The following is a 13,767-nucleotide window of genomic DNA, read 5'->3' as shown; positions in this document are numbered from 1 at the left end:
ATTTGACAGATCAACGTCTCTTTGGAATAAAATTAATGTCCAACAGAGGGAGCCGTCTGCACGGGGATCGGTCATGATAGCACTTGGACATGAAACAGCTTGGGATTTCCGCCTGCTGGATGCCTTTGCACCTCCACTGGAAAAGCCCACTTTTGCAACAAACATCAAATACCGCATCTGCGCGCTCGCAGAGGACCGAATGCGAGCCTGACAGGCTGCGCGCTCAAACCACCACGGGAGCGGGCCCCTCCTTCGTGCTCTCGGGAGGAGGTCATTAAATGAAAAAAAAATCACCCCACTACTCCATCCCCGACCCGCAAGTGCCTTGTCTGCTATAAAGGGGACAATTTTCACGTTTTCCCTCGCTTATGGCCATACTACCCTGAGAACGCCCGATCTCGTCCGATCTCGGAAGCTAAGCAGGGTCGGGCCTGGTTAGTACTTGGATGGGAGACCGCCTGGGAATACCAGGTGCTGTAAGCTTTTGCACCCACCTCCAATTCTCAACACGATTCACTGCTCTTTCCAAAAATTTTGGCATTCATTCGTCATTCAACTTTCACTTATCCTGTGGTTTAAAATCGTTTCCTTCACGTTGATTTGACAGATCAACGTCTCTTTGGAATAAAATTAATGTCCAACAGAGGGAGCCGTCTGCACGGGGATCGGTCATGATAGCACTTGGACATGAAACAGCTTGGGATTTCCGCCTGCTGGATGCGTTTGCACCTCCACTGGAAAAGCCCACTTTTGCAACAAACATCAAATACCGCATCTGCGCGCTCGCAGAGGACCGTATGCGAGCCTGACAGGCTGCGCGCTCAAACCACCACGGGAGCAGGCCCCTCCTTCGTGCTCTCGGGAGGAGGTCATTAAATGAAAAAAAAATCACCCCACTACTCCATCCCCGACCCGCAAGTGCCGTGTCTGCTATAAAGGGGACAATTTTCACGTTTTCCCTCGCTTACGGCCATACTACCCTGAGAACGCCCGATCTCGTCCGATCTCGGAAGCTAAGCAGGGTCGGGCCTGGTTAGTACTTGGATGGGAGACCGCCTGGGAATACCAGGTGCTGTAAGCTTTTGCACCCACCTCCAATTCTCAACACGATTCACTGCTCTTTCCAAAAATTTTGGCTTTCATTAGTCATTCAACTTTCACTTATCCTGTGGTTTGAAATCGTTTCCTTCACGTTGATTTGACAGATCAAGTTCTCTTTGGAATAAAATTAATGTCCAACAGAGGGAGCCGTCTGCACGGGGTCGTTCATGATAGCACTTGGACATGAAACAGCTTGGGATTTCCGCCTGCTGGATGCCTTTGCACCTCCACTGGAAAAGCCCACTTTTGCAACAAACATCAAATACTGCATCTGCGTGCTCGCAGAGGACCGTATGCGAGCCTGACAGGCTGCGCGCTCAAACCACCACGGGAGCGGGCCCCTCCTTCGTGCTCTCGGGAGGAGGTCATTAAATGAAAAAAAAATCACCCCACTACTCCATCCCCGACCCGCAAGTGCCGTGTCTGCTATAAAGGGGACAATTTTCACGTTTTCCCTCGCTTACGGCCATACTACCCTGAGAACGCCCGATCTCGTCCGATCTCGGAAGCTAAGCAGGGTCGGGCCTGGTTAGTACTTGGATGGGAGACCGCCTGGGAATACCAGGTGCTGTAAGCTTTTGCACCCACCTCCAATTCTCAACACGATTCACTGCTCTTTCCAAAAATTTTGGCATTCATTCGTCATTCAACTTTCACTTCTCCTGTGGTTTAAAATCGTTTCCTTCACGTTGATTTGACAGATCAACGTCTCTTTGGAATAAAATTAATGTCCAACAGAGGGAGCCGTCTGCACGGGAATCGGTAATGATAGCACTTGGACATGAAACAGCTTGGGATTTCCGCCTGCTGGATGCCTATGCACCTCCACTGGAAAAGCCCACTTTTGCAACAGACATCAAGTACAGCCTCTGCGCGCTCGCAGAGGACCGTATGCGAGCCTGACAGGCTGCGCGCTCAAACCACCACGGGAGCGGGCCCCTCCTTTGTGCACTCCGGAGGAGGTTTATTAAATGAAAAAAAATCACCCCACTACTCCACCCCCGACCCAGAAGTGCCCTGTCTGCTATAAAGAGGACAATTTTCGCGTTTTCCCTCGCTTACGGCCATACTACCCTGAGAACGCCCGATCTCGTCCGATCTCGGAAGCTAAGCAGGGTCGGGCCTGGTTAGTACTTGGATGGGAGACCGCCTGGGAATACCAGGTGCTGTAAGCTTTTGCACCCACCTCCAATTCTCAACACGATTCACTGCTCTTTCCAAAAAATTTGGCATTCATTCGTCATTCAACTTTCACTTATCCTGTGGTTTGAAATCGTTTCCTTCACGTTGATTTGACAGATCAACGTCTCTTTGGAATAAAATTAATGTCCGACAGAGGGAGCCGTCTGCACGGGGTCGGTCATGATAGCACTTGGACATGAAACAGCTTGGGATTTCCGCCTGCTGGATGCCTTTGCACCTCCACTGGAAAAGCCCACTTTTGCAACAAACATCAAATACTGCATCTGCGTGCTCGCAGAGGACCGTATGCGAGCCTGACAGGCTGCGCGCTCAAACCACCACGGGAGCGGGCCCCTCCTTCGTGCTCTCGGGAGGAGGTCATTAAATGAAAAAAAATCACCACACTACTCCATCCTACCCGCAAGTGCCTTGTCTGCTATAAAGGGGACAATTTTCACGTTTTCCCTCGCTTACGGCCATACTACCCTGAGAACGCCCGATCTCGTCCGATCTCGGAAGCTAAGCAGGGTCGGGCCTGGTTAGTACTTGGATGGGAGACCGCCTGGGAATACCAGGTGCTGTAAGCTTTTGCACCCACCTCCAAATCACAACACGATTCACTGCTCTTTCCAAAAATTTTGGCATTCATTCGTCATTCAACTTTCACTTATCCTGTGGTTTGAAATCGTTTCCTTCACGTTGATTTGACAGATCAACGTCTCTTTGGAATAAAATTAATGTCCAACAGAGGGAGCCGTCAGCACGGGGATCGGTCATGATAGCACTTGGACATGAAGCAGCTTGGGATTTCCGCCTGCTGGATACCTTTGCACCTCCACTGGAAAAGCCCACTTTTGCAACAAACATCAAATACTGCATCTGCGTGCTCGCAGAGGACCGTATGCGAGCCTGACAGGCTGCGCGCTCAAACCACCACGGGAGCGGGCCCCTCCTTCGTGCTCTCGGGAGGAGGTCATTAAATGAAAAAAAAATCACCCCACTACTCCATCCCCGACCCGCAAGTGCCGTGTCTGCTATAAAGGGGACAATTTTCACGTTTTCCCTCGCTTACGGCCATACTACCCTGAGAACGCCCGATCTCGTCCGATCTCGGAAGCTAAGCAGGGTCGGGCCTGGTTAGTACTTGGATGGGAGACCGCCTGGGAATACCAGGTGCTGTAAGCTTTTGCACCCACCTCCAATTCTCAACACGATTCACTGCTCTTTCCAAAAATTTTGGCTTTCATTAGTCATTCAACTTTCACTTATCCTGTGGTTTGAAATCGTTTCCTTCACGTTGATTTGACAGATCAAGTTCTCTTTGGAATAAAATTAATGTCCAACAGAGGGAGCCGTCTGCACGGGGTCGTTCATGATAGCACTTGGACATGAAACAGCTTGGGATTTCCGCCTGCTGGATGCCTTTGCACCTCCACTGGAAAAGCCCACTTTTGCAACAAACATCAAGTACAGCCTCTGCGCGCTCGCAGAGGACCGTATGCGAGCCTGACAGGCTGCGCGCTCAAACCACCACGGGAGCGGGCCCCTCCTTTGTGCACTCCGGAGGAGGTTTATTAAATGAAAAAAAATCACCCCCCATCCTCCATCCCCGACCCGCAAGTGCCGTGTCTGCTATAAAGGGGACAATTTTCACGTTTTCCCTCGCTTACGGCCATACTACCCTGAGAACGCCCGATCTCGTCCGATCTCGGAAGCTAAGCAGGGTCGGGCCTGGTTAGTACTTGGATGGGAGACCGCCTGGGAATACCAGGTGCTGTAAGCTTTTGCACCCACCTCCAATTCTCAACACGATTCACTGCTCTTTCCAAAAATTTTGGCATTCATTCGTCATTCAACTTTCACTTATCCTGTGGTTTGAAATCGTTTCCTTCACGTTGATTTGACAGATCAACGTCTCTTTGGAATAAAATTAATGTCCAACAGAGGGAGCCGTCTGCACGGGGATCGGTCATGATAGCACTTGGACATGAAACAGCTTGGGATTTCCGCCTGCTGGATGCCTTTGCACCTCCACTGGAAAAGCCCACTTTTGCAACAAACATCAAATACCGCATCTGCGCGCTCGCAGAGGACCGAATGCGAGCCTGACAGGCTGCGCGCTCAAACCACCACGGGAGCGGGCCCCTCCTTCGTGCTCTCGGGAGGAGGTCATTAAATGAAAAAAAAATCACCCCACGACTCCATCCCCGACCCGCAAGTGCCATGTCTGCTATAAAGGGGACAATTTTCACGTTTTCCCTCGCTTACGCCCATACTACCCTGAGAACGCCCGATCTCGTCCGATCTCGGAAGCTAAGCAGGGTCGGGCCTGGTTAGTACTTGGATGGGAGACCGCCTGGGAATACCAGCTGCTGTAAGCTTTTGCACCCACCTCCAATTCTCAACACGATTCACTGCTCTTTCCAAAAATTTTGGCTTTCATTAGTCATTCAACTTTCACTTATCCTGTGGTTTGAAATCGTTTCCTTCACGTTGATTTGACAGATCAACGTCTCTTTGGAATAAAATTAATGTCCAACAGAGGGAGCCGTCTGCACGGGGTCGGTCATGATAGCACTTGGACATGAAACAGCTTGGGATTTCCGCCTGCTGGATGCCTTTCCACCTCCACTGGAAAAGCCCACTTTTGCAACAAACATCAAATACTGCATCTGCGTGCTCGCAGAGGACCGTATGCGAGCCTGACAGGCTGCGCGCTCAAACCACCACGGGAGCGGGCCCCTCCTTCGTGCTCTCGGGAGGAGGTCATTAAATGAAAAAAAAATCACCCCACTTCTCCATCCCCGACCCGCAAGTGCCGTGTCTGCTATAAAGGGGACAATTTTCACGTTTTCCCTCGCTTACGGCCATACTACCCTGAGAACGCCCGATCTCGTCCGATCTCGGAAGCTAAGCAGGGTCGGGCCTGGTTAGTACTTGGATGGGAGACCGCCTGGGAATACCAGGTGCTGTAAGCTTTTGCACCCACCTCCAATTCTCAACACGATTCACTGCTCTTTCCAAAAATTTTGGCATTCATTCGTCATTCAACTTTCACTTATCCTGTGGTTTAAAATCGTTTCCTTCACGTTGATTTGACAGATCAACGTCTCTTTGGAATAAAATTAATGTCCAACAGAGGGAGCCGTCTGCACGGGAATCGGTAATGATAGCACTTGGACATGAAACAGCTTGGGATTTCCGCCTGCTGGATGCCTATGCACCTCCACTGGAAAAGCCCACTTTTGCAACAGACATCAAGTACAGCCTCTGCGCGCTCGCAGAGGACCGTATGCGAGCCTGACAGGCTGCGCGCTCAAACCACCACGGGAGCGGGCCCCTCCTTTGTGCACTCCGGAGGAGGTTTATTAAATGAAAAAAAATCACCCCACTACTCCACCCCCGACCCAGAAGTGCCTTGTCTGCTATAAAGAGGACAATTTTCGCGTTTTCCCTCGCTTACGGCCATACTACCCTGAGAACGCCCGATCTCGTCCGATCTCGGAAGCTAAGCAGGGTCGGGCCTGGTTAGTACTTGGATGGGAGACCGCCTGGGAATACCAGGTGCTGTAAGCTTTTGCACCCACCTCCAATTCTCAACACGATTCACTGCTCTTTCCAAAAATTTTGGCATTCATTCGTCATTCAACTTTCACTTATCCTGTGGTTTGAAATCGTTTCCTTCACGTTGATTTGACAGATCAACGTCTCTTTGGAATAAAATTAATGTCCAACAGAGGGAGCCGTCTGCACGGGGATCGGTCATGATAGCACTTGGACATGAAACAGCTTGGGATTTCCGCCTGCTGGATGCCTTTGCACCTCCACTGGAAAAGCCCACTTTTGCAACAAACATCAAATACCGCATCTGCGCGCTCGCAGAGGACCGAATGCGAGCCTGACAGGCTGCGCGCTCAAACCACCACGGGAGCGGGCCCCTCCTTCGTGCTCTCGGGAGGAGGTCATTAAATGAAAAAAAAATCACCCCACGACTCCATCCCCGACCCGCAAGTGCCATGTCTGCTATAAAGGGGACAATTTTCACGTTTTCCCTCGCTTACGGCCATACTACCCTGAGAACGCCCGATCTCGTCCGATCTCGGAAGCTAAGCAGGGTCGGGCCTGGTTAGTACTTGGATGGGAGACCGCCTGGGAATACCAGCTGCTGTAAGCTTTTGCACCCACCTCCAATTCTCAACACGATTCACTGCTCTTTCCAAAAATTTTGGCTTTCATTAGTCATTCAACTTTCACTTATCCTGTGGTTTGAAATCGTTTCCTTCACGTTGATTTGACAGATCAACGTCTCTTTGGAATAAAATTAATGTCCAACAGAGGGAGCCGTCTGCACGGGGTCGGTCATGATAGCACTTGGACATGAAACAGCTTGGGATTTCCGCCTGCTGGATGCCTTTCCACCTCCACTGGAAAAGCCCACTTTTGCAACAAACATCAAATACTGCATCTGCGTGCTCGCAGAGGACCGTATGCGAGCCTGACAGGCTGCGCGCTCAAACCACCACGGGAGCGGGCCCCTCCTTCGTGCTCTCGGGAGGAGGTCATTAAATGAAAAAAAAATCACCCCACTACTCCATCCCCGACCCGCAAGTGCCTTGTCTGCTATAAAGGGGACAATTTTCACGTTTTCCCTCGCTTATGGCCATACTACCCTGAGAACGCCCGATCTCGTCCGATCTCGGAAGCTAAGCAGGGTCGGGCCTGGTTAGTACTTGGATGGGAGACCGCCTGGGAATACCAGGTGCTGTAAGCTTTTGCACCCACCTCCAATTCTCAACACGATTCACTGCTCTTTCCAAAAATTTTGGCATTCATTCGTCATTCAACTTTCACTTATCCTGTGGTTTAAAATCGTTTCCTTCACGTTGATTTGACAGATCAACGTCTCTTTGGAATAAAATTAATGTCCAACAGAGGGAGCCGTCTGCACGGGGATCGGTCATGATAGCACTTGGACATGAAACAGCTTGGGATTTCCGCCTGCTGGATGCGTTTGCACCTCCACTGGAAAAGCCCACTTTTGCAACAAACATCAAATACCGCATCTGCGCGCTCGCAGAGGACCGTATGCGAGCCTGACAGGCTGCGCGCTCAAACCACCACGGGAGCAGGCCCCTCCTTCGTGCTCTCGGGAGGAGGTCATTAAATGAAAAAAAAATCACCCCACTACTCCATCCCCGACCCGCAAGTGCCGTGTCTGCTATAAAGGGGACAATTTTCACGTTTTCCCTCGCTTACGGCCATACTACCCTGAGAACGCCCGATCTCGTCCGATCTCGGAAGCTAAGCAGGGTCGGGCCTGGTTAGTACTTGGATGGGAGACCGCCTGGGAATACCAGGTGCTGTAAGCTTTTGCACCCACCTCCAATTCTCAACACGATTCACTGCTCTTTCCAAAAATTTTGGCTTTCATTAGTCATTCAACTTTCACTTATCCTGTGGTTTGAAATCGTTTCCTTCACGTTGATTTGACAGATCAAGTTCTCTTTGGAATAAAATTAATGTCCAACAGAGGGAGCCGTCTGCACGGGGTCGTTCATGATAGCACTTGGACATGAAACAGCTTGGGATTTCCGCCTGCTGGATGCCTTTGCACCTCCACTGGAAAAGCCCACTTTTGCAACAAACATCAAATACTGCATCTGCGTGCTCGCAGAGGACCGTATGCGAGCCTGACAGGCTGCGCGCTCAAACCACCACGGGAGCGGGCCCCTCCTTCGTGCTCTCGGGAGGAGGTCATTAAATGAAAAAAAAATCACCCCACTACTCCATCCCCGACCCGCAAGTGCCGTGTCTGCTATAAAGGGGACAATTTTCACGTTTTCCCTCGCTTACGGCCATACTACCCTGAGAACGCCCGATCTCGTCCGATCTCGGAAGCTAAGCAGGGTCGGGCCTGGTTAGTACTTGGATGGGAGACCGCCTGGGAATACCAGGTGCTGTAAGCTTTTGCACCCACCTCCAATTCTCAACACGATTCACTGCTCTTTCCAAAAATTTTGGCATTCATTCGTCATTCAACTTTCACTTATCCTGTGGTTTAAAATCGTTTCCTTCACGTTGATTTGACAGATCAACGTCTCTTTGGAATAAAATTAATGTCCAACAGAGGGAGCCGTCTGCACGGGAATCGGTAATGATAGCACTTGGACATGAAACAGCTTGGGATTTCCGCCTGCTGGATGCCTATGCACCTCCACTGGAAAAGCCCACTTTTGCAACAGACATCAAGTACAGCCTCTGCGCGCTCGCAGAGGACCGTATGCGAGCCTGACAGGCTGCGCGCTCAAACCACCACGGGAGCGGGCCCCTCCTTTGTGCACTCCGGAGGAGGTTTATTAAATGAAAAAAAATCACCCCACTACTCCACCCCCGACCCAGAAGTGCCCTGTCTGCTATAAAGAGGACAATTTTCGCGTTTTCCCTCGCTTACGGCCATACTACCCTGAGAACGCCCGATCTCGTCCGATCTCGGAAGCTAAGCAGGGTCGGGCCTGGTTAGTACTTGGATGGGAGACCTCCTGGGAATACCAGGTGCTGTAAGCTTTTGCACCCACATCCAATTCTCAACACGATTCACTGCTCTTTCCAAAAAATTTGGCATTCATTCGTCATTCAACTTTCACTTATCCTGTGGTTTGAAATCGTTTCCTTCACGTTGATTTGACAGATCAACGTCTCTTTGGAATAAAATTAATGTCCAACAGAGGGAGCCGTCTGCACGGGGATCGGTCATGATAGCACTTGGACATGAAACAGCTTGGGATTTCCGCCTGCTGGATGCCTTTGCACCTCCACTGGAAAAGCCCACTTTTGCAACAAACATCAAATACCGCATCTGCGCGCTCGCAGAGGACCGAATGCGAGCCTGACAGGCTGCGGGCTCAAACCACCACGGGAGCGGGCCCCTCCTTCGTGCTCTCGGGAGGAGGTCATTAAATGAAAAAAAAATCACCCCACTACTCCATCCCCGACCCGCAAGTGCCTTGTCTGCTATAAAGGGGACAATTTTCACGTTTTCCCTCGCTTATGGCCATACTACCCTGAGAACGCCAGATCTCGTCCGATCTCGGAAGCTAAGCAGGGTCGGGCCTGGTTAGTACTTGGATGGGAGACCGCCTGGGAATACCAGGTGCTGTAAGCTTTTGCACCCACCTCCAATTCTCAACACGATTCACTGCTCTTTCCAAAAATTTTGGCATTCATTCGTCATTCAACTTTCACTTATCCTGTGGTTTAAAATCGTTTCCTTCACGTTGATTTGACAGATCAACGTCTCTTTGGAATAAAATTAATGTCCAACAGAGGGAGCCGTCTGCACGGGGTCGGTCATGATAGCACTTGGACATGAAACAGCTTGGGATTTCCGCCTGCTGGATGCCTTTCCACCTCCACTGGAAAAGCCCACTTTTGCAACAAACATCAAATACTGCATCTGCGTGCTCGCAGAGGACCGTATGCGAGCCTGACAGGCTGCGCGCTCAAACCACCACGGGAGCGGGCCCCTCCTTCGTGCTCTCGGGAGGAGGTCATTAAATGAAAAAAAAATCACCCCACTACTCCATCCCCGACCCGCAAGTGCCTTGTCTGCTATAAAGGGGACAATTTTCACGTTTTCCCTCGCTTATGGCCATACTACCCTGAGAACGCCCGATCTCGTCCGATCTCGGAAGCTAAGCAGGGTCGGGCCTGGTTAGTACTTGGATGGGAGACCGCCTGGGAATACCAGGTGCTGTAAGCTTTTGCACCCACCTCCAATTCTCAACACGATTCACTGCTCTTTCCAAAAATTTTGGCATTCATTCGTCATTCAACTTTCACTTATCCTGTGGTTTAAAATCGTTTCCTTCACGTTGATTTGACAGATCAACGTCTCTTTGGAATAAAATTAATGTCCAACAGAGGGAGCCGTCTGCACGGGGATCGGTCATGATAGCACTTGGACATGAAACAGCTTGGGATTTCCGCCTGCTGGATGCGTTTGCACCTCCACTGGAAAAGCCCACTTTTGCAACAAACATCAAATACCGCATCTGCGCGCTCGCAGAGGACCGTATGCGAGCCTGACAGGCTGCGCGCTCAAACCACCACGGGAGCAGGCCCCTCCTTCGTGCTCTCGGGAGGAGGTCATTAAATGAAAAAAAAATCACCCCACTACTCCATCCCCGACCCAGAAGTGCCCTGTCTGCTATAAAGAGGATAATTTTCGCGTTTTCCCTCGCTTACGGCCATACTACCCTGAGAACACCCGATCTCGTCTGATCTCGGAAGCTAAGCAGGGTAGGGCCTGGTTAGTACTTGGATGGGAGACCGCCTGGGAATACCAGGTGCTGTAAGCTTTTGCACCCACCTCCAATTCACAACACGATTCACTGCTCTTTCCAAAAATTTTGGCATTCATTCGTCATTCAACTTTCACTTATCCTGTGGTTTGAAATCGTTTCCTTCACGTTGATTTGACAGATCAACGTCTCTTTGGAATAAAATTAATGTCCAACAGAGGGAGCCGTCAGCACGGGGATCGGTCATGATAGCACTTGGACATGAAGCAGCTTGGGATTTCCGCCTGCTGGATACCTTTGCACCTCCACTGGAAAAGCCCACTTTTGCAACAAACATCAAATACTGCATCTGCGTGCTCGCAGAGGACCGTATGCGAGCCTGACAGGCTGCGCGCTCAAACCACCACGGGAGCGGGCCCCTCCTTCGTGCTCTCGGGAGGAGGTCATTAAATGAAAAAAAAATCACCCCACGACTCCATCCCCGACCCGCAAGTGCCATGTCTGCTATAAAGGGGACAATTTTCACGTTTTCCCTCGCTTACGGCCATACTACCCTGAGAACGCCCGATCTCGTCCGATCTCGGAAGCTAAGCAGGGTCGGGCCTGGTTAGTACTTGGATGGGAGACCGCCTGGGAATACCAGCTGCTGTAAGCTTTTGCACCCACCTCCAATTCTCAACACGATTCACTGCTCTTTCCAAAAATTTTGGCTTTCATTAGTCATTCAACTTTCACTTATCCTGTGGTTTGAAATCGTTTCCTTCACGTTGATTTGACAGATCAACGTCTCTTTGGAATAAAATTAATGTCCAACAGAGGGAGCCGTCTGCACGGGGATCGGTCATGATAGCACTTGGACATGAAACAGCTTGGGATTTCCGCCTGCTGGATGCCTTTGCACCTCCACTGGAAAAGCCCACTTTTGCAACAAACATCAAATACCGCATCTGCGCGCTCGCAGAGGACCGAATGCGAGCCTGACAGGCTGCGGGCTCAAACCACCACGGGAGCGGGCCCCTCCTTCGTGCTCTCGGGAGGAGGTCATTAAATGAAAAAAAAATCACCCCACTACTCCATCCCCGACCCGCAAGTGCCTTGTCTGCTATAAAGGGGACAATTTTCACGTTTTCCCTCGCTTATGGCCATACTACCCTGAGAACGCCAGATCTCGTCCGATCTCGGAAGCTAAGCAGGGTCGGGCCTGGTTAGTACTTGGATGGGAGACCGCCTGGGAATACCAGGTGCTGTAAGCTTTTGCACCCACCTCCAATTCTCAACACGATTCACTGCTCTTTCCAAAAATTTTGGCATTCATTCGTCATTCAACTTTCACTTATCCTGTGGTTTAAAATCGTTTCCTTCACGTTGATTTGACAGATCAACGTCTCTTTGGAATAAAATTAATGTCCAACAGAGGGAGCCGTCTGCACGGGGTCGGTCATGGTAGCACTTGGACATGAAACAGCTTGGGATTTCCGCCTGCTGGATGCCTTTCCACCTCCACTGGAAAAGCCCACTTTTGCAACAAACATCAAATACTGCATCTGCGTGCTCGCAGAGGACCGTATGCGAGCCTGACAGGCTGCGCGCTCAAACCACCACGGGAGCGGGCCCCTCCTTCGTGCTCTCGGGAGGAGGTCATTAAATGAAAAAAAAATCACCCCACTACTCCATCCCCGACCCGCAAGTGCCTTGTCTGCTATAAAGGGGACAATTTTCACGTTTTCCCTCGCTTATGGCCATACTACCCTGAGAACGCCCGATCTCGTCCGATCTCGGAAGCTAAGCAGGGTCGGGCCTGGTTAGTACTTGGATGGGAGACCGCCTGGGAATACCAGGTGCTGTAAGCTTTTGCACCCACCTCCAATTCTCAACACGATTCACTGCTCTTTCCAAAAATTTTGGCATTCATTCGTCATTCAACTTTCACTTATCCTGTGGTTTAAAATCGTTTCCTTCACGTTGATTTGACAGATCAACGTCTCTTTGGAATAAAATTAATGTCCAACAGAGGGAGCCGTCTGCACGGGGATCGGTCATGATAGCACTTGGACATGAAACAGCTTGGGATTTCCGCCTGCTGGATGCGTTTGCACCTCCACTGGAAAAGCCCACTTTTGCAACAAACATCAAATACCGCATCTGCGCGCTCGCAGAGGACCGTATGCGAGCCTGACAGGCTGCGCGCTCAAACCACCACGGGAGCAGGCCCCTCCTTTGTGCTCTCGGGAGGAGGTCATTAAATGAAAAAAAAATCACCCCACTACTCCATCCCCGACCCAGAAGTGCCCTGTCTGCTATAAAGAGGATAATTTTCGCGTTTTCCCTCGCTTACGGCCATACTACCCTGAGAACACCCGATCTCGTCTGATCTCGGAAGCTAAGCAGGGTAGGGCCTGGTTAGTACTTGGATGGGAGACCGCCTGGGAATACCAGGTGCTGTAAGCTTTTGCACCCACCTCCAATTCACAACACGATTCACTGCTCTTTCCAAAAATTTTGGCATTCATTCGTCATTCAACTTTCACTTATCCTGTGGTTTGAAATCGTTTCCTTCACGTTGATTTGACAGATCAACGTCTCTTTGGAATAAAATTAATGTCCAACAGAGGGAGCCGTCAGCACGGGGATCGGTCATGATAGCACTTGGACATGAAGCAGCTTGGGATTTCCGCCTGCTGGATACCTTTGCACCTCCACTGGAAAAGCCCACTTTTGCAACAAACATCAAATACTGCATCTGCGTGCTCGCAGAGGACCGTATGCGAGCCTGACAGGCTGCGCGCTCAAACCACCACGGGAGCGGGCCCCTCCTTCGTGCTCTCGGGAGGAGGTCATTAAATGAAAAAAAAATCACCCCACGACTCCATCCCCGACCCGCAAGTGCCATGTCTGCTATAAAGGGGACAATTTTCACGTTTTCCCTCGCTTACGGCCATACTACCCTGAGAACGCCCGATCTCGTCCGATCTCGGAAGCTAAGCAGGGTCGGGCCTGGTTAGTACTTGGATGGGAGACCGCCTGGGAATACCAGCTGCTGTAAGCTTTTGCACCCACCTCCAATTCTCAACACGATTCACTGCTCTTTCCAAAAATTTTGGCTTTCATTACTCATTCAACTTTCACTTATCCTGTGGTTTGAAATCGTTTCCTTCACGTTGATTTGACAGATCAACGTCTCTTT

General features: G+C 50.6%; 23 non-coding genes across 23 annotated transcripts; all 23 read left to right on the top strand.

Moving 5' to 3' along the window:
* The first annotated feature begins 364 nt into the window (after nucleotides 1-364).
* On the top strand, nucleotides 365-483 carry LOC127613103 (5S ribosomal RNA). The gene has a single exon (XR_007966068.1). It is a non-coding gene; the product is annotated as a 5S ribosomal RNA (ribosomal RNA).
* A 479-nt stretch (nucleotides 484-962) lies between these two features.
* LOC127611851 (5S ribosomal RNA) lies at nucleotides 963-1,081 on the top strand. The gene has a single exon (XR_007965485.1). It is a non-coding gene; the product is annotated as a 5S ribosomal RNA (ribosomal RNA).
* Nucleotides 1,082-1,559: 478 nt separating this feature from the next.
* LOC127611844 (5S ribosomal RNA) lies at nucleotides 1,560-1,678 on the top strand. Its single transcript, XR_007965484.1, has one exon. It is a non-coding gene; the product is annotated as a 5S ribosomal RNA (ribosomal RNA).
* A 479-nt stretch (nucleotides 1,679-2,157) lies between these two features.
* Nucleotides 2,158-2,276, top strand: LOC127611842 (5S ribosomal RNA). Its single transcript, XR_007965483.1, has one exon. It is a non-coding gene; the product is annotated as a 5S ribosomal RNA (ribosomal RNA).
* Nucleotides 2,277-2,751: 475 nt separating this feature from the next.
* LOC127611834 (5S ribosomal RNA) lies at nucleotides 2,752-2,870 on the top strand. The gene has a single exon (XR_007965481.1). It is a non-coding gene; the product is annotated as a 5S ribosomal RNA (ribosomal RNA).
* A 479-nt stretch (nucleotides 2,871-3,349) lies between these two features.
* On the top strand, nucleotides 3,350-3,468 carry LOC127611828 (5S ribosomal RNA). Its single transcript, XR_007965480.1, has one exon. It is a non-coding gene; the product is annotated as a 5S ribosomal RNA (ribosomal RNA).
* A 479-nt stretch (nucleotides 3,469-3,947) lies between these two features.
* Nucleotides 3,948-4,066, top strand: LOC127611821 (5S ribosomal RNA). Its single transcript, XR_007965466.1, has one exon. It is a non-coding gene; the product is annotated as a 5S ribosomal RNA (ribosomal RNA).
* Nucleotides 4,067-4,545: 479 nt separating this feature from the next.
* Nucleotides 4,546-4,664, top strand: LOC127615792 (5S ribosomal RNA). Its single transcript, XR_007966955.1, has one exon. It is a non-coding gene; the product is annotated as a 5S ribosomal RNA (ribosomal RNA).
* Nucleotides 4,665-5,142: 478 nt separating this feature from the next.
* LOC127611817 (5S ribosomal RNA) lies at nucleotides 5,143-5,261 on the top strand. The gene has a single exon (XR_007965463.1). It is a non-coding gene; the product is annotated as a 5S ribosomal RNA (ribosomal RNA).
* Nucleotides 5,262-5,740: 479 nt separating this feature from the next.
* LOC127611811 (5S ribosomal RNA) lies at nucleotides 5,741-5,859 on the top strand. Its single transcript, XR_007965462.1, has one exon. It is a non-coding gene; the product is annotated as a 5S ribosomal RNA (ribosomal RNA).
* A 479-nt stretch (nucleotides 5,860-6,338) lies between these two features.
* Nucleotides 6,339-6,457, top strand: LOC127614941 (5S ribosomal RNA). The gene has a single exon (XR_007966759.1). It is a non-coding gene; the product is annotated as a 5S ribosomal RNA (ribosomal RNA).
* Nucleotides 6,458-6,935: 478 nt separating this feature from the next.
* On the top strand, nucleotides 6,936-7,054 carry LOC127613096 (5S ribosomal RNA). The gene has a single exon (XR_007966065.1). It is a non-coding gene; the product is annotated as a 5S ribosomal RNA (ribosomal RNA).
* A 479-nt stretch (nucleotides 7,055-7,533) lies between these two features.
* On the top strand, nucleotides 7,534-7,652 carry LOC127611806 (5S ribosomal RNA). Its single transcript, XR_007965461.1, has one exon. It is a non-coding gene; the product is annotated as a 5S ribosomal RNA (ribosomal RNA).
* Nucleotides 7,653-8,130: 478 nt separating this feature from the next.
* On the top strand, nucleotides 8,131-8,249 carry LOC127611801 (5S ribosomal RNA). The gene has a single exon (XR_007965460.1). It is a non-coding gene; the product is annotated as a 5S ribosomal RNA (ribosomal RNA).
* A 479-nt stretch (nucleotides 8,250-8,728) lies between these two features.
* LOC127588732 (5S ribosomal RNA) lies at nucleotides 8,729-8,847 on the top strand. The gene has a single exon (XR_007959175.1). It is a non-coding gene; the product is annotated as a 5S ribosomal RNA (ribosomal RNA).
* Nucleotides 8,848-9,326: 479 nt separating this feature from the next.
* Nucleotides 9,327-9,445, top strand: LOC127614642 (5S ribosomal RNA). The gene has a single exon (XR_007966662.1). It is a non-coding gene; the product is annotated as a 5S ribosomal RNA (ribosomal RNA).
* Nucleotides 9,446-9,923: 478 nt separating this feature from the next.
* Nucleotides 9,924-10,042, top strand: LOC127613091 (5S ribosomal RNA). Its single transcript, XR_007966063.1, has one exon. It is a non-coding gene; the product is annotated as a 5S ribosomal RNA (ribosomal RNA).
* Nucleotides 10,043-10,521: 479 nt separating this feature from the next.
* LOC127588142 (5S ribosomal RNA) lies at nucleotides 10,522-10,640 on the top strand. The gene has a single exon (XR_007958986.1). It is a non-coding gene; the product is annotated as a 5S ribosomal RNA (ribosomal RNA).
* A 479-nt stretch (nucleotides 10,641-11,119) lies between these two features.
* LOC127614932 (5S ribosomal RNA) lies at nucleotides 11,120-11,238 on the top strand. Its single transcript, XR_007966757.1, has one exon. It is a non-coding gene; the product is annotated as a 5S ribosomal RNA (ribosomal RNA).
* Nucleotides 11,239-11,717: 479 nt separating this feature from the next.
* LOC127614638 (5S ribosomal RNA) lies at nucleotides 11,718-11,836 on the top strand. Its single transcript, XR_007966657.1, has one exon. It is a non-coding gene; the product is annotated as a 5S ribosomal RNA (ribosomal RNA).
* A 478-nt stretch (nucleotides 11,837-12,314) lies between these two features.
* On the top strand, nucleotides 12,315-12,433 carry LOC127613083 (5S ribosomal RNA). The gene has a single exon (XR_007966062.1). It is a non-coding gene; the product is annotated as a 5S ribosomal RNA (ribosomal RNA).
* Nucleotides 12,434-12,912: 479 nt separating this feature from the next.
* Nucleotides 12,913-13,031, top strand: LOC127588086 (5S ribosomal RNA). Its single transcript, XR_007958967.1, has one exon. It is a non-coding gene; the product is annotated as a 5S ribosomal RNA (ribosomal RNA).
* A 479-nt stretch (nucleotides 13,032-13,510) lies between these two features.
* On the top strand, nucleotides 13,511-13,629 carry LOC127614925 (5S ribosomal RNA). The gene has a single exon (XR_007966747.1). It is a non-coding gene; the product is annotated as a 5S ribosomal RNA (ribosomal RNA).
* The last annotated feature ends 138 nt before the right edge of the window (nucleotides 13,630-13,767 follow it).

The sequence above is a fragment of the Hippocampus zosterae genome, chromosome 1, assembly GCF_025434085.1.
Source record: "Hippocampus zosterae strain Florida chromosome 1, ASM2543408v3, whole genome shotgun sequence".
Classification (NCBI taxonomy): domain Eukaryota; kingdom Metazoa; phylum Chordata; class Actinopteri; order Syngnathiformes; family Syngnathidae; genus Hippocampus; species Hippocampus zosterae.
Note: the sequence above shows the minus strand (reverse complement) of the source record. Positions and strands in the feature narration are given on the sequence as shown.